The sequence below is a fragment of the Stomoxys calcitrans genome, chromosome 1 (assembly GCF_963082655.1).
Source record: "Stomoxys calcitrans chromosome 1, idStoCalc2.1, whole genome shotgun sequence".
In the NCBI taxonomy this organism is placed as follows: Eukaryota; Metazoa; Arthropoda; class Insecta; order Diptera; family Muscidae; genus Stomoxys; species Stomoxys calcitrans.
In genome coordinates, this window is record NC_081552.1 from 229,917,567 (window position 1) to 229,937,050 (window position 19,484).

Below are 19,484 nucleotides of genomic sequence, written 5' to 3' on the forward strand. Positions count from 1 at the left end.
ACAAGAAAGCGGCATAATAAATATCAAAGCCATCGGCACAAACCAATGTCAAGTGAAATGAATGTCATGGCCACCGCGAGTAAATGTTTAGGCAGCACTTGCATTATCAATTTCTACGATTAATAAACTCATTACAATATTGTGGCCACAGAACTCTTTCTGCCGATATTGCTACATTTCTTGTACACTACGGGAGAATGCAAAGGCATTGACCCCATTATAAATGCACTATCTGCATATTGTATATAAAGAACTTCGATATGGTATGATATGTATTGGAAAATGTCGACTGACGTCGGCAGAGCCGATCATTAAGTATAAATTAAATGGTTTTTCCCCAAGAGGATACATTCAATAAAGGAATGTCAACAGGCATATTGCTGCCTGCCTACAAAGACTAATAGTTATATTCTACAGCAGTGCTCATCAGAATAATAAACTCAGACCAACCACCAAAGTGGGAGGTAACCGCAAGACTTTGAAAAGAATTGATGAGATTGATTTTTTAATAAATCCATGCATGAATTGATATCTTGCTTGATTATATCAAGAAAAATGGAAACAAGTTATATAAAATTTATGATTTACTAAGTCTAAAACACGACTATGTCTGCACAATGGAATGTTTCGTTGATAAGAAAACACTATTAACGAAACCTCCGTATTTTTGCGTAATACAAAATCCTGAGATGGTAGCAATACTTCGACATCTCATATATGTTAAAAGTGTAATAATAGTTTGTAATTTAGCGAAAATATTTCATTTATAATAGAATTCAGATTTCGGTAGAGAGGAGACTAATAAATATTTCGCTTTATGATTTAATCTCTAATTTTTCTCAGTTAATATGACTGTTATATAGGACATATTTCTAGTATATATTAAAATTTGTATTTTAGGCATAAAGTATCACCTTAATGTTTTATGGGAAGTTGTTTTAAATTTCAACTCCCTTATCTAGCTCAAGTTGATTTTAAATTCAAATAACCTCACGGAAGAGGTGATGATACACCTTATCTAGGAGGTGTTTACAAATGTGGTTATACCTTATCTAGGAGGTGTTTAGACGTTATTTTTTGTGAGGAAAAAAGATACATAGGTTTATATAAAAATGGGCAATAATATTTTGTGATTTCGTTTTTTTTTTTTGTTCTTCCTCAAACCGAATTTTTTATAAATACACCAAAATGCTCAGCAATGTCTGGTATTCGTTCAAGATTAAAGCATAAGAAACTAGATATGCTCTCTATACAGGGTGCTTTTATTCTCTTGGAATATTATTCGGTTTAAGTATATGTAAAATTGATTTAGTTGATATAGACCAACATTGAAGGAATTTCATTATTTCAAATAAAAGATTATGCCCTAATTCTATCATTGACGATTGTTTTATTAAACTTGGTTCCCCATTAAAGATATATACTACTTTTAGATCGAATAACTATATTGAATGGTATCAAGATACTGTTCAAACGATCTAAAGTACATTAACATCAATTATAACAAACCGTAATAATATTTTGAAATTGGAAATATTTTATTTATTAGCCAGAAATGAGTATGTATGTTATACAATCGATGGGCATAGGATTGTGGTGAAAATTCTGTGGAAATATGACAAAACCCCATAACTTGAGGTTGGACAATTTCCCACAAATTTAATTTTGTGTACAAGTTTTGAAGGCGCGTCCTTCTGTGTTTACAGATTTTCTATATCTATCCTAAATCGGGAGATATAGAAACGAGCTTAACACCATAACTCATGAATTTTTCCCATTTCCCATGTCAGCAGCCATAGCCACAAACACCAGCAGCGGATATGTAAATGCAAGCAATTTGAGTCATGTTTCAATATCATAGTATTCATCAGTTTTAGTTTAGTGTAAACTATAGCCCAATAAAGAACAAGTTGCGTTGCTCTGCTACACGCATTTAAAAAAAAAAAAAACTTTATTCTTTAAATTATATGAAAAGCTGGTGATTGATAATAGACATTATACTGCCGAAAAAGTGTTCAAGATCTTCAAAAAAGGTAAGAGCAAGTTCATATTGCAGCTAGATGTTTGTTAAGTGATTAATACATATTCTCATTGAATTAGTGAAATAATGGTGTAAGAAAGTTATAATAATCTCAATCAATCATCTCAATCAAAAATGATTTCGAATAGTTTCTTAAGTTAAGGTTTTCGTTATAAATATTTTTAATGTCAAATTGGATAAGCAAAACCTTTTCTTGCCCAACAAAAGAGCTCTTCATAAAAGTTTAGTATAATACTTTTTTTCTTTTTCATTGCATGAACTTGCATTTAACACAACAAGCCCAGGTGCGATTAACACTTTGATGTTTATATCACTTAAACAAGTAATCTCAAGATCTGATCCCATTGTCTTCTTTCGATTTTAATATAGAAACTTTTCACTTGATGATAGAGCGTTTTATGTTTGTTTAGCATAGTACGTAAAAAATGTACATCTATGGCACTACAATCTTTTATTTGTATAACTCAATTGAGAAGCTTGACATAAGTAACAGACAAAACTAACAGTTCATTTATTTTCATCAAAATGCTTCTGCATGGGAACAGCAAAAGGTAAAAACCTTAATGCCAAGCAATTTTGCTCCATATAAATGTCTAGAAAGTTCTATGTTAGCTAGGTTACTTAAAAAGTTTTTGCACTTTTTCTATAATCAGGACAAAATTTGATATTCATTCATTCATTCATTGAATTTAAGGTGTATGTCAATAATTCTCTTTCACAGAGTAAATATTTTGCGAAATACAAAATGTTCGCAAAATTATTTTTTTTTTCGTTTTTAAAGATCAGCTCTTTTATTGATTTTTATTTCAAAAGATGGATATTAAAGAAGTTTTCGTGTGAAATTAGTAAACAGACTTCAATATCTGATCAGTGAATCATTTTTATATTAGGGTTGCAATAAATATGCGCAATATACACGTCATCGATTATAAAACTATCAAACTAGACTTTAACATCTAGATGTCTAATCACAATATAGAAATTTGGTATAAGCTGTAATTATTCTTAAAATTTTTCTCTTTTATACCATGGTTTAACTAGCGGATTAGCATGATTTGTATGGCCTGACATCAATTGGAAGGATGAAGTACTTACTTTTGGCAACCGGAGTCTGTCTATAGGCCCCTATAAAGTCTCGCATGTAAATTTCCTTATGATGATATCTTTAAAAGCTGTCTTGAGAAGATTATGACGATCGAGCAATAGCTTTGTTCATGACTAAGTTTGTGCGTTTCTTCTCCCATCTAGCACAACTTGCAAATTTACATATCAGGGATCCCCTGAAAAACCTAGACTCTTCTCTACAATTCAATCAAACCTAAACTTGCATTTCCATTGAATTCTACTAACAGCATAGTGTGATGTTAAATTATGTTGTTTCCAAAGGAAACCCCTCATTATTACAATAAGTTGGTCTCTGTTTTTCTAGGTATAGTCAGTATAACTCCAAACATGGTCGCAGAGACACGGATGCTGCAGATGACCACTTGTCCAAATGCATATCGTACTTAATAATTCCTAATATGTGTATGTCGAGGTTTGTAAGAAATCTTGCGTAGGTAAATAGAGTACTCTGTGGACATAGTGGCTACATGGAATGTGAATGGGGACAACTAGCCATCGAACACACGCACATACCTTGTTGTGCAGTATGTCTGCTGACAAAAACGGAGAGAGACAGCTGCCCATTTGCAGAAGAGAAGCAACGTCGCACAGTGGGCCAAATGGCAAAAAAATTGGAAATAAGTCTACAACTTTTTATCTGTTGATTTTAGCCATACAAAATGTTCTAGACATTTGTAGAGGAGGACATAGGCTTTCAGAAAAGTGCTGTTGTTGGTCCATATCTTTAATACAGGGTGAGCTACAGGGTGTCAAAGTTGACCACTTTTGACTTCTCCAAGCTTCTGGGGGCCATAACTTTTGATCTACTCAACCGATTTACATGATTTAGGACTCTAGAGAAAGAGCTTGACAAGATCTAAAAAACTTATGCATAAAGTACCATGCCATCGTGTACTGTTAAGGAGTTATGAATTGTTTAATTTTAAAATATGAAAATTTGGCCTTGGTTTTTTTCAGTGTTTTTTAAATAACTCCGTCAATTTTAAAGCTATAAACTTCATACTTCACACAAATTATGCCAGCATATGTGTGCATAAAATACAAAAGGAATCACGTGAATATCTTTGGCGGTTTAAAAATGGCATCGTTTTCAATATGAAAAATATTTTTTTTGTCAAAAAATTGCAAAATTTTTCAAAAAAGATACTCCCATTTCCTTTAAGTTTTCGCAAACTTTGGCCGTCAAAGCATTATCATTTCTTTCCATTTTCACAAAGTCGAGGTATTAAGAAAAGTTTTAAGTGCTAATTTGGCTAATTTCGATATCAAACAACACCGTTATCTTAAGACCAAAATGGCCAATTTTTTTACTAAACTTCAAAAGTTTCTCACTGGAAAAAAAGTTCCACGGGGATTTTTTCGCTTTTTTTGAACTTAAATGAAAGCTTAAAATGTTCCCAACATTTTAAGGTATGTCTCGCCATATCCTAGCCATAAATGAGATCGTAGCGATCAAAATACTGAAAAAAGTCAATTTTGAAGTAGTGCTATATTCATTGCTAAAAAACAAGTATTACGTCACATTTTATTGCAAAGATGTTAAATAAACTTTTATTTGGTAACACTTCTTCTACAAAACACAAAAAGAATCATGGAAATATCTCTATTCTATTCCATTTTATGGAACCGGCAATAAAAAAGTCAATTTTTCAAAAAAGTCGAATTTCCCAAATTTTGTTTTTGTTGTCCTAATTGCACATGACACACTATAGCCATATTTACGCAACATACCTTATCGTAAAGGAAATTTTCATACCTTTCCAACAATGTATAAAACATTTCTCAACTCGGATTCTATCTACTCTAAAATTCATTTACACTTCATTAAACTCTATATAAAAATGTCTATTTGTGAAATGGAACCTTATATGGGGCCTACACTAAAACATTGATAGATTTGCCCAGGGTTTACAATACAAATGTGTTAGAATAAAAAAAGGTCTCCTGCCAAAGTTTAAAAAAATTGGAATAAAAATATGTGTTTTAGAGCGAAAACACTTCGCATCGGCGTGTGTTTATATGTATATTAGCTACTCCCAAAATAAAAAAGCATTTTAGTTTTGTATTATTTGATTTTATTCTCTACCAAATAATCTAAGGTATCAAAATTTAAAAGCTCTTTAATTTGAATGGCATCGGGATCGTCCTTATCTATATCGTCACATATTTTTGGTAGCCATTTAGTTCTGATGCTGTATAGTACCGGATCAGACGATAACAATAAATATTGAAGTAAATCATAATTTTGGTTAAATTTGGTGCTCTTTCGGGTATTGAAAAGCCGGAACTGTTTAACATCTCTATTACGGGATTCCTGAGCTTCTTCTGTAAGTTCTCCTAACGGAAGTATGTTGTATTCCACAATTTCCTTGCCATGATGTAAGACTTTATGTACTGTCGGTGTTAAAGCTTTCCACGAATATAAATCAGATAAAATGTTTTTTGTGTCATTACTATAAGCTTCAAATTTGGTTGAATTTATCATCTTTTTGCTATTGATTACAGCCAAAATCACTTTGAATCGTCTTAGCAAGTGTTCATCAAGACCGGTTATTTTAGATGTCGATACGGGGTCCTCAAAAAACCGCCTTGCCGAGTTGCCATCATTTGTGCTTCCGTATCCGTAAAGAGGTTTATCTATTATAAGTCCCTTTTGTTTAAACTCCAACTGGATTCGATTCTTCTCTTCCTGCCTCATTTTGTGAAGATCTTGGTTGTTTCTAGCAGAGACATCGCGGTTTCCAGGGCTAGTCCGATATTTAAGGTCATACGATAAATGCAAACAATACTCCATGAATCGAATTCTACAGTGCAGGGGCGAAATACCGAAATTGAGCGCATTTTCGTTTACTAAATTTTCATCAGACTTGTCCTCGAATTGCCCATTCTTCTTGCCACAAATATTGCATCTCCAATTGGACATAACGCCAGAGGAAGACGGAAGAGGAAGATGCACTGGCCCTGATTTTGAACCTAGGCCTCTCAAGAAACAAATACTCAACAATGAGGAAGGCTCTTCGTGAAAAAGGATGGGGTTGTTTACCCTCAAAACATAAATTGTACAACACCAGGACGAAAATGGTGCCATCAAATATATACGTGGACGAATTAAAAGCAAGAGTGAAACTTGCTGATCTTGTTGAAAATACAGCTGTTAGAATTATTTCTAATTTTACTGAAGAACAGTTGAACACATGTAATAATTCCGAAGTGGTTTTGATCAGCAAATGGGGTTGTGATGGATCATCTGGATTTTCCGAATATATGCAACAAACAGAAATAGATGCCAACTTCGCATCAATTTTCATGGCATCATTAGTACCATTGAGAATGAGATTGTACAAGGACCAATCTTCATCATCGAAAGAAAATGCATTTCAAGATATATGGATAAATAGAACACCTGGGTCAAAATATTTATGTCGCCCAATTCGGTTTGAGTATACAAAGGAAGACCGGAACACAACACGATCTTTGGTGAACGAAATAAAGGAAGAAATTGCTGCATTACCCATGATTGTTATAAACCAATTGGGAAGAAATATAAAAGTTTCGTTTCAACTACAACTCACTATGATCGATGGAAAGGTGGCAAACGCATTAACTGGCGTTATGTCCAATTGGAGATGCAATATTTGTGGCAAGAAGAATGGGCAATTCGAGGACAAGTCTGATGAAAATTTAGTAAACGAAAATGCGCTCAATTTCGGTATTTCGCCCCTGCACTGTAGAATTCGATTCATGGAGTATTGTTTGCATTTATCGTATGACCTTAAATATCGGACTAGCCCTGGAAACCGCGATGTCTCTGCTAGAAACAACCAAGATCTTCACAAAATGAGGCAGGAAGAGAAGAATCGAATCCAGTTGGAGTTTAAACAAAAGGGACTTATAATAGATAAACCTCTTTACGGATACGGAAGCACAAATGATGGCAACTCGGCAAGGCGGTTTTTTGAGGACCCCGTATCGACATCTAAAATAACCGGTCTTGATGAACACTTGCTAAGACGATTCAAAGTGATTTTGGCTGTAATCAATAGCAAAAAGATGATAAATTCAACCAAATTTGAAGCTTATAGTAATGACACAAAAAACATTTTATCTGATTTATATTCGTGGAAAGCTTTAACACCGACAGTACATAAAGTCTTACATCATGGCAAGGAAATTGTGGAATACAACATACTTCCGTTAGGAGAACTTACAGAAGAAGCTCAGGAATCCCGTAATAGAGATGTTAAACAGTTCCGGCTTTTCAATACCCGAAAGAGCACCAAATTTAACCAAAATTATGATTTACTTCAATATTTATTGTTATCGTCTGATCCGGTACTATACAGCATCAGAACTAAATGGCTACCAAAAATATGTGACGATATAGATAAGGACGATCCCGATGCCATTCAAATTAAAGAGCTTTTAAATTTTGATACCTTAGATTATTTGGTAGAGAATAAAATCAAATAATACAAAACTAAAATGCTTTTTTATTTTGGGAGTAGCTAATATACATATAAACGCACGCCGATGCGAAGTGTTTTCGCTCTAAAACACATATTTTTATTCCAATTTTTTTAAACTTTGGCAGGAGACCTTTTTTTATTCTAACACATTTGTATTGTAAACCCTGGGCAAATCTATCAATGTTTTAGTGTAGGCCCCATATAAGGTTCCATTTCACAAATAGACATTTTTATATAGAGTTTAATGAAGTGTAAATGAATTTTAGAGTAGATAGAATCCGAGTTGAGAAATGTTTTATACATTGTTGGAAAGGTATGAAAATTTCCTTTACGATAAGGTATGTTGCGTAAATATGGCTATAGTGTGTCATGTGCAATTAGGACAACAAAAACAAAATTTGGGAAATTCGACTTTTTTGAAAAATTGACTTTTTTATTGCCGGTTCCATAAAATGGAATAGAATAGAGATATTTCCATGATTCTTTTTGTGTTTTGTAGAAGAAGTGTTACCAAATAAAAGTTTATTTAACATCTTTGCAATAAAATGTGACGTAATACTTGTTTTTTAGCAATGAATATAGCACTACTTCAAAATTGACTTTTTTCAGTATTTTGATCGCTACGATCTCATTTATGGCTAGGATATGGCGAGACATACCTTAAAATGTTGGGAACATTTTAAGCTTTCATTTAAGTTCAAAAAAAGCGAAAAAATCCCCGTGGAACTTTTTTTCCAGTGAGAAACTTTTGAAGTTTAGTAAAAAAATTGGCCATTTTGGTCTTAAGATAACGGTGTTGTTTGATATCGAAATTAGCCAAATTAGCACTTAAAACTTTTCTTAATACCTCGACTTTGTGAAAATGGAAAGAAATGATAATGCTTTGACGGCCAAAGTTTGCGAAAACTTAAAGGAAATGGGAGTATCTTTTTTGAAAAATTTTGCAATTTTTTGACAAAAAAAATATTTTTCATATTGAAAACGATGCCATTTTTAAACCGCCAAAGATATTCACGTGATTCCTTTTGTATTTTATGCACACATATGCTGGCATAATTTGTGTGAAGTATGAAGTTTATAGCTTTAAAATTGACGGAGTTATTTAAAAAACACTGAAAAAAACCAAGGCCAAATTTTCATATTTTAAAATTAAACAATTCATAACTCCTTAACAGTACACGATGGCATGGTACTTTATGCATAAGTTTTTTAGATCTTGTCAAGCTCTTTCTCTAGAGTCCTAAATCATGTAAATCGGTTGAGTAGATCAAAAGTTATGGCCCCCAGAAGCTTGGAGAAGTCAAAAGTGGTCAACTTTGACACCCTGTAGCTCACCCTGTATTAAAGATATGGACCAACAACAGCACTTTTCTGAAAGCCTATGTCCTCCTCTACAAATGTCTAGAACATTTTGTATGGCTAAAATCAACAGATAAAAAGTTGTAGACTTATTTCCAATTTTTTTGCCATTTGGCCCACTGTGCGTCGCTGCAGTGGTGAATTTGGGTAAGCACGCAGCCGATAAAAGCCTGACGATGGGCGGAAACGGGATCAATCAGTGAATAACTACGGGTGATTAGAGTGCATGAACAACAAAAGTTAACAGCGCCATTGTTACTTCGGGGTCGTGCCGAATTTTTGCAATTATCTCGGGCCTTCTTGGAGCAGCGCCGTGTTTTCGATCAGGCGTGGAGACGAATCCCGCTTGCTGCTAGTGTTACCGCAATAACCTTTGGTGGTGCCGTACCCGGTAGCCACACCCTACATCGTGTCCCCAACCAGGCACATTTGCTTTAAATTGTCCACTCAGGAATGTTACTTGTAAGTCATTTTTATAGTGCCTTATATTATAAGCAAATATTCTTCAGTTCGTTTTTCACCTTTCAAGAAACAACATTGATAATTTTCAATTCGGTTCTTTTACCATATACATATATGGGCAATTAACTTGTTTTTTATGTTTATAACAAAAGACATTAGCAATGAATATTTAATAATGCAATACGACTCGAATGACTGCTTCAAAACTGTAATTGTGTAATGCGTCAACATTACATGTTGACATCCATTTCATTGAATGTTTGATGTCTTGTTTCCTTTTGCTAACGCTGGTCAAGTGTTCAGCGAGTTCAATACATTCTTTCTTTGTTTCTTTCTTTTGTTATTTTGATGTTCGCTCATATGTAGGACAATGGTTTAGAGTTCCAATTGAAATTTAAACATGCATTGAAACGAATCATTGTTTTGGCCAATGGGAATGAAGAATATCCCAACAGCAAAATCATAGAGTAGATTATTTGAATAGAAAATTATGAGTGGCTGAACTTGGATGCATGACAACATATATTTGTATGCAATTGTAATAGCAACTCTTTTCCTATTGGTTAAGAGTTGATCAATATTGAGTGCTTTTGCAAATATAGAATCATAGATCGTACTCGATGTTAGATTAAGATTTTGTATATAAATAGTTGCTTGGAAAATAAAGGCAGCAGACTTGGTTCAAGACTTGTCTGAACAACTCACAAGAATTGTTCTACATTTTCATTACAATTGTAGGAGTAAGAAAAATGTTTGTGAAATGTACTGCTTATCCTGTTAAATGATAAAAACAATCAATTTTTGCTCTCAATAAAGAAATGTTGTAAAAGGATTGATCTTCAAAAACCATAAAATTTATAATATTTTGGAAGAAAGTAATTAAATAAAAAGACATGATATTTAAATTAAAGTAAACTTTGAGAGACAACAAAAAGTATCAATGTAAAATCTTTAAGTTTTTGCAATGAGCTAAAACATTCAATATCTATAAATCTTTAATCTTCATACCCTACGACACCTAAATGCCCTGCAATGTGATATGGAGTCTTTGTTTGAATTATATTATGAAACAATAAGAAACAATTCACATCAAGTGATTATTAATTTAACTGAATTGCCTAAATATTTTGCAAATCGTTTGATTATCTTTATGCGACAATAAAGGGTTATTCATTTTCTGGTAAAACGAATCAATTTTTGATCTCAATAAAGAAATTTATATACAGGAAGATGATATAAAATTTTCGAAATGTTTTATTTCGATGAATGTAAGGGGGTGTATGAAATATGTCGAATTAAATTCGAATACAAAGAAAACCGGTAACTTGCCATCTTTTTTCGAGAATATATTTTGCAGCTGATTTTCATAATTTAAAAAAAAATGTAAAGACAAATTATCGAAGAAAAAAAAAATTTAGTAAGCTTATAGAAAAAATCAATAAATAAAATTAATAAAAAAAAGAAAATATAATAACGTGTGTTATAGTTGGCCTTAATTTTAAACTTTATTTAATATACCTCCGAGGTATACTAAAGTTTAAAATTAGAAGAATTCTTGTGTATTTTAATTACGGACCTCAAGCCGAACCAACTGAAAAAATTAAAAAAAAAAATAATAAAAAAAAAATAAAAAAAAAACAAATAAGAAAAAAACAAATAAAAAAAATAATAAAAAAAATAATAAAAAAAATAATAAAAAAAATAATAAAAAAAATAATAAAAAAAATAATAAAAAAATAAATAATAAAAAAATAAATAATAAAAAAAACAATATTAAGGAAACCAATAATAAAAAAAAAACAAATAAAAACAAATAAAAAAAATTAAAAAAAAAAATTAAAAAAAAAATTAAAAAAAAAATTAAAAAAAAATATTAATAAAAAAATCTATAAAAAACGGTTTTTTTTTTGTGTCGCATCATTTTATTTTACAATTTCTCGCTTGTTTCTCTTTCGAGCTGCAATTGAATTTTTGCTATTTCTTATGAACTGTGAGACCCAGCTAAAGAAGATACTGCCAGACTGTCCGGGCAGTCCGATCCAAGCCAAGAATCGTGGAAACAAGGATGACCGAGATCGAAGCCATTAACGATCGAAGAATACTGGAGGCGAATAAATAAAAAAAAAAAAAACCAAAAACGACCCAGAACGAGTTGTACCCGCTGTCCAACCACCCAAAAGGCAGAGAGCATATACCTGGCATCTTAAGAAGGAAAAAAGCAACAATTCTGACGCGCGTAATTAATAGCTCTCCCGCACCAAGTTGGTCCAAACATTGGAAGAGAGTAGTACATATAGGTCGGTTCTGGCCCCGAGCATCAATCATTTCTGAGTCATCAACGAGCATTGATGACTCATCACCCCACCCCACCCGACTGGAGCGACCCGGAGTGGTAAGTGTTGTTGATAATATGTTTTGTATGGAGGGCGGTTTTATAATTAGAGTAAAAATCGTTGGGTAGCCCATACACGCCAGAAACCATAAATGCAAAGTTATCGGAGATAAAAAAGCTACAGTTAGATTTTGAAGCATTTTTAGTAGAAGGAAACTTTGAAAGCGCAAGAGTTTAAAAGGTTCAAAAAGAGGCGTTGGATATAATAGACCAACATAGTAAAGATAAAGCAACCCCAGAAAAAACTAAAAACTTGGATACCAACGTATGACGCAGGCAGAGCCAATCATTTAGTATAAATTCGATGGTTTTTCTCCAAGAAAAACATTCATAAAAAATCATACAGAGCTTAACATCCAACTGAAAGTCTTGCTACTTAAGGGTTCACTTTGCTCAGTATTCTCAAAAGGGAAACACTACAGGAATACTTTTCTTTTTTTTTGTAAAACGAATCAATTTTTGATCTCAATAAAGAAATTTATGTAAAGGAAGGGGATGAAGATTTAATTTTAAATCGTAATTTTTTAACAAATGGATGAGGTGATTTAGGCATTAGAGACTTTAGTAAGGAACAAGAAGAAATCGATGGGTAGACTATACACGCGAGAAACCATAAATGCAAAGTTATCGGAGATAAAAAAGTTGCAGTTAGATTTTGAAGCATTTTTGGTAGAAGGAAACAATGAAAGCGCAAAAGAGTTTAAAAGATTTAAAAAAAGGCGTTGGATATATTAGACCAACATAGTGAAGATAAAGCAATCGTAGAAAACACTAAAAACATGGATACCAACGAATGACGCAGCCAGAGCCAATCATTTAGTATAAATTCGATGAATTTTCTCCAAGAAAAACATTCATAAAAAAACATACAGAGCTTAACATCCAACTGAAAGTCTTGCTACTTAAGGGTTCACTTTGCTCAGTATTCTCAAAAGGGAAACACTACAGGAATACTTTTCTTTTTTTTTTGTAAAACGAATCAATTTTTGATCTCAATAAAGAAATTTATGTAAAGGAGGGGGTGAAGATTTAATTTTAAATTGTAATTTTTTAACAAATGGATGAGGTGATTCAGGCATTAGAGACTTTAATAACGAACAAGAAGAAATCATTGGGTAGACTATACACGCGAAACCATAATTGCAAAATTATCGGAGATAAAAAAGTTGCAATTAGATTTTGAAGCATTTTTGGTAGAAGAAAACATTAAAAGCAACATGAAAGAAACCATAAATGCAAAATTATCGGAGATAAAAAAGCTACAGTTAGATTTTGAAGCATTTTTGGTAGAAGGAAACATTGAAAGCGCAAAAGAGTTTAAAAGGTTAAAAAAAGAGGCGTTGGATATATTAGACCAACATAGTGAAGATAAAGCAATCGTAGAAAACACTAAAAACATGGATACCAACGAATAACGCAGGCAGAGCCAATCATTTAGTATAAATTCGATGGTTTTTCTCCAAGTACAACATTCATAAAATAATCATACAGAGCTTAACATCCAACTGAAAGTCTTGTTACTTAAGGCTTCACTTTACCCAGTATCCTTGAAAGGGAAAAACTACAGTAATAATTTTTTTTTTTGTAAAACGAATCAATTTTTGATCTCAATAAAGAAATGTATGTAAAGGAAGAGGATGAAGATTTAATTTTAAATTGTAATTTTTTAACAAATGGATGAAATGATTCAGTCATTAGAGACTTTAGTACCGAACATGAAGAAATCGTTGGGTAGACCATAGACGCCAAAAACCATAAATGCAAAATTATCGGAAATAAAAAAGTTGCAGTTAGATTTTGAAGCATTTTTGGTAGAAAAAAACATTGAAAGCGCAAAAGAGTTTAAAAGGTTAAAAAAAGAGGCGTTGGATATATTAGACCAACATAGTGAAGATAAAGCAATCGTAGAAAAAACTAAGAACACGGATACCAACGAATAACGCAGGCAGAGCCAATCATTTAGTATAAATTCGATGGTTTTTCTCCAAGAAAAACATTCATAAAATAATCATACAGAGCTTAACATCCAACTGAAAGTCTTGCTACTTAAGGGTTCACTTTGCTCTGTATTCTCAAAAGGGAAACACTACAGGAATACAATTTTTTTTTTTTTTTTTTTTGTAAAACGAATCAATTTTTGATCTCAATAAAGAAATTTATGTAAAGGAAGGGGATTAAGATTTAATTTTAAATCGTAACTTTTTAAAGTAAACGTAGAAAAAACTAAAAACATGGATACCAACGAATGGCGCAGGCAAAGCCAATCATTTAGTATAAATTCGATGGTTTTGCTCCTAGAAAAACATTCAGTAAAGAATCATACAGAACTTAACATCAGTTCTAACATCCAACTGGAAGTCTTGTTACTAAGGGCTCACTTTGCCCAGTATTCTTAAAAGTGAAACACTACAGTAATCAATTTTTTTTTTGTAAAACGAATCAATTTTTGATCTCAATAAAGAAATTTATGTAAAGGAAGGGGATTAAGATTTAATTTTAAATCGTAATTTTTTAAAGTAAACGTAGAAAAAACTAAAAACATGGATACCAACGAATGGCGCAGGCAAAGCCAATCATTTAGTATAAATTCGATGGTTTTGCTCCTAGAAAAACATTCAGTAAAGAATCATACAGAACTTAAGATCAGTTCTAACATCCAACTGGAAGTCTTGTTACTTAAGGGCTCACTTTGCCCAGTATTCTTAAAAGTGAAACACTACAGTAAACAATTTTTTTTTTTTTTTGTAAAACGAATCAATTTTTGATCTCAATAAAGAAATTTATGTAAAGGAAGGGGATGAAGATTTTATTTTAATGAAGTTACAAAAGGTAGTTATGTGACAAATGTATAATGGAACTCGAAGACAATGAAAACCAGTGACCTGTCATAATTTTTCGAGCATTTATTATGCAGATGTGTTCTCGATTTAATGAAACTGATAAAAAGATTTAAGAGACAAATCCAGTCTCCATAGGCTACGACACAAAATGCCGTCTAATGTTATATGGAGACGAAGATAGTTATATTACAAAAAAAAAAAAAAAATCATATCAAATGATAACTAACTGAACTGAATTTCTATGGTGTTCATTTATATCATTTTTTGGTAAAACGAATCAATTTTTGATCTCAATAAAGAAATGTATGTAAAAGGAGATGACAATTTTCTAAATGTTTATATTTAAATGAAGTTACAAAATGAGATTATGAGACTTTAATCACTTTGCTCTAAATTTATTAATCTCGTAAAGCCTGCGACATGTAAATGCCATCAAATGCTAAATGGAGACATTCTATGAATTATGTTTTGAAAAAATAGGAAACGATTCAAATTGAATTGAATGCACTTAATATATTAGCAAATCGTACCGTTGACGCGTAAGTTTTGTCTGTTGGGACCTTTTTTGCCACCTGCGTGTGAACAAGTCACAGTATCCTTGTCTGTGTTATTCATTTGCCATTCCTTTAGCCACATGTCTATCGCCGAAATGCATTTCACATCAAAGTGGAGTGGAACGAGTAATTTGTTTTCTTTTACAAAGCTTTTGAGAAGCCGGAAAACGAGTAACACAAACAAGGAGCCAAACAAGTGCTCCAGTAAATTTTGAAACGTTAAAGTTTTGTTATTTTGGTAATATTAATCGGCCGTTGAAGTGTCAATAAAAAACTAACCTGGCATAAGTTTAGCGAATGATAAAAAGGAGATCTGTGCATTTTATTTAAGAGAAAAGTAGCGGAGATGTTTGTGCTGCTCGTCGGCGATCTACGGCAACACGCAGGCTCGCTGGAGTGATCGTTGGTTTGTAATCTGCTTGGCGTCCAGGGCTCTGTCTTTTTTTCGCCTTTGATTGGAAATGGTTTTGTGCATAGGTGTGTGTGAATTAGTTGATAGTTAGAATCGTGTTGATGTTTCATTCGCCTGCCACCAGCCAGCACGGTGGATACCAAGCAATAAACACATTCGAGAGCAAATTTTCTGGTACGTTCCGTTGTACGGTTCATTTGGACGTCAAAGCGTCCGATCATCTTTATGCCACAATTTTAGGCATATAATTTTTCTGGTTAAACGAATCAATTTTTGATCTCAATAAAGAAATTTATGTTAAGGAAACAGTCAAAGATATTTATAAATATTTCATTTTGATGAAGCTACAAAAGTGAAAAATGTTAAATGAAGCTTGTAGGTAATGAAAGCCAGTCAATTATAGGGTGACTTGCCATCATATTTCGAGCAAAGTGTTTTCTCGCATTGATAGAAACAAAAAAAAAAAAAAAACAGTCAAATTTTTTTTAAACGAATCAATTTTTGATCTCAATAAAGAAGTTTATGTGAAGGAATTAGCGAAATAGATCTAATCAATGTTTTACAAAGAGGTAAAAAATCTAAAACGACTGAGATGCATGCTGTAAAAGCATCATAGATAGTTGCAAAGGTATGAGAAGAATTCTTGTAGTTTATACTTTAAATTAAACTCATTGATGGTATGGGCCTACTTTCCACGGACTGGTTCGTTTAACTGGCGCCCGAGAAGGAGGGATCGTCCTTCGGACGGGTTCCCAAGTAGCAAATCCCGCATCTGCAATAGAAGTATATTTTTCTTTTTTTACCAAGACGAGTATGTTTATTTAATATATCAGTTAACACCACCAACCAGTGGAGGTGGCGAAGCTCGTTTCGGTCCCAAGAATCGAACGCCGCGGGAACAAGGTGGCCATTGGATATTTAAAGGCGCCAATAATTCGCCTTGTCATATCGAGCATCATAGGCACTGAGTCGGTGTCGCCCGACCTCTCACTGAGACTCTCCGTTCGATACCGCGAATTGTCCACGACCGCCGTTGCAGCTACTCCGTATAACAGAGCATTCCTCTACTATCTGCAACCTGTGGATGCGCCCGGTAGCTCGCAACTAAGCTTCTCGTGATAGCAAGGAACACCACACAGATCGGATCTCAATGTTCCGGCCTGTGTGGTGCTCACAGTACCAAATTTAGTTGATGATTTTGTTATGCTCTTGAAGAGAGATAATCTAACAAAATAAATAAACACATGTAATTTTTTGTTTTGGTTCTTGGCATAATATCAAATCACACAAAATAACTGAACATTGGTTTTGCATGGCTGGCATTATAGCAGAATTTTGTAATTTTGTTAAATTGGCGCCCGAGTAGGGCCTTTCTTTTTTTCAGCTCATCAAGAATATGATACCCACACTGTAGTCATTGCCCATCATGGTATGGATAATCTCTAAAATGGTCAACGAGAACTATCAAACACGACGATTTTACTATGACCAACATAATTGAAAATAGTAACAATTCAATACAACCAAAATAACTAGCATCCTAAACGCCGCAAGTATGTTTCCGTAGATAGTTCAGTTAATGCAACCGATCTCACACATTCTCATAGAGAACGAGAACAATGTGAGCGATTGACTCAGATTAGTGTTAATAAACTCAGCGCAACCATCCATTCCATTCCATTCAACCCATCACTTAAAACAAGCCATCTAAGCACAAATGGCTAAACCATCAGCAATAGCAGCGTCGGCTCAATTCCTTTACTTCTCAACTTACCAAAACGCGCCATCGATTTATTTATGCGCAAGCTAAGAGCATGGCAGGGCAGCAACGTTCCAGCCTATTTTTTTGCCTCAATCTTAAATTGGATTAGTCAAGATACCAAGTGCGAGTTTCATTGAATAAAGCCTAGCACCGACTAAAAGTCTCTTAAACACTCGACTTACATGAAGCTGAAATCTTTCTTAGTTTACATATTCTAACATTTGCCAATTATTGCAAACATTTTATATTTTGACAAGTTGTAACCAATGGCATACGAAGGAGTTTAGTTTTGATATTATTCTAAAATCTGAACTTGTCTTTATGAATAGAGAGATTTTGTACTATAAAAACGGAGATAAATGGTGGGGTAAAATAAACATTTCTCAAGTTGCGGTTAAAAAATTTTAAATCCTAGATTTTCTTTTGCCATTGTAAGATACAACCAATGTCATAATGATGTAGATGCATATTCTTTTCAGATATCTGTTGATGATCGAAAATCTTCCAAACCGCTAGATATTGAAACACTTTGCATATAACAATCTACCTAATGTTAAATATGTTATGGAATCCTTTGAACATTATTGTATACTAATTCTATTCAAAGGAAAAGTTTTCTATTCATTAACAAGAGCATTAGCATGTAAGAAAGCTATGAAACATTAGAGGATAGAATGAAAAATATGCAATAATACTAAAATAAATGGAAGATTTAGTGGATATTAAGGTTTTTAACATTTTGCAAGGGATTGTCGATAAGAGCGGCTTTCCAAAATTCTTTTTCTTGATAATTGTGATTCGCAATCACCCCTGAATCAATACCATTATAATACGTAGAGACGAAGTGAGAGTCTGTCTGCGGAACAAATGAAACAACATAAACTAAAGAATTTAATAGACAATTCTCAAAAAAATCCATTCAATTGGTCGAATTTTATCATTGGTGGTTGGTTGGTAAAACAAATGTACTATTTTAAGTCTAATTATTTGACCTATGACTAGGGTTAGCCAACCCTTAAAAAAGTCACGTATGCCTTATTAGAAAGCTATTCAAGAGCAACTTTGAATCATTACATTACATGAAAATCTTTCAATGGCATGGATTTACATTCAGCATGTATGCATCATAGTCTTGGGAGAATGGGTAAAAGAAATGCTGTATTATTTTGAGAACGTTCCTACTGCGATCGGTTGTATGTACCAGAGCGACCCAGCCTTCCCAGAGACTGGGCTGGCCAGGAACCACATTGTTTCGACAAAAAATATAAAAGTCTAATTATATGACCTGTGACTAGGGCTGACGAACCCTTTGAATAAGTCACGCATGAAACCAGATTTTTGCTTCTCTGGTGTTTTCCTTTTTTTGTGGGGTTTTATGATTATTTTCAAATATTAAGCGATGATATGTTCCTAAATAGATTTAAACGAAATTTATTAGTTTCAAAACATCCTAACATACAAATTGTTGGTACGGTGCACTACACAATAAAATTTATTAATTTTTCGTAAATGGCTGATCAGAGTGATCTGCGTTTCTCCTGATTCGTTAGTTGGTCAAAGTCCATTTTCTAGTAAATGTGATCTTCAACGACAGTATGGGTAAATTAGTATTTGGTTTGGTTTCGAAATATGGATACATTTAAATTTATATACTCAAATAAGAAATTTTGTATGGGTTGTTTTTTTTTTGTTTTTTGTTTTGTTAAGACAAAGATGATATTGTATCATCCTAAACAGTTTATATGTAGTATACAGATACAGGCCTGTTCGGATTTTCAAATTAGCAAAACGAAAAACTTATATAGAAATTTGATTTTCCATTAAAAATATGGCAAGATTTGTAAGATATAAGGCAAGAAAATCTTTCGTTATGAGTTTTCGAAAACCGAAACAGACCTGCTACATTAAGCTGTTTGTAATAGAGAAAATTAATAAGTTATTTTTCAATTATAATCATGGCATTAACTCCTATTCATATCAATTCCTTTTTTGTGTGTATTATTATGACATCGAATTATTCCATATCAAAATAAAGAGATTTTGTATATTAGGAGCTAAGGATTTTTTTTTT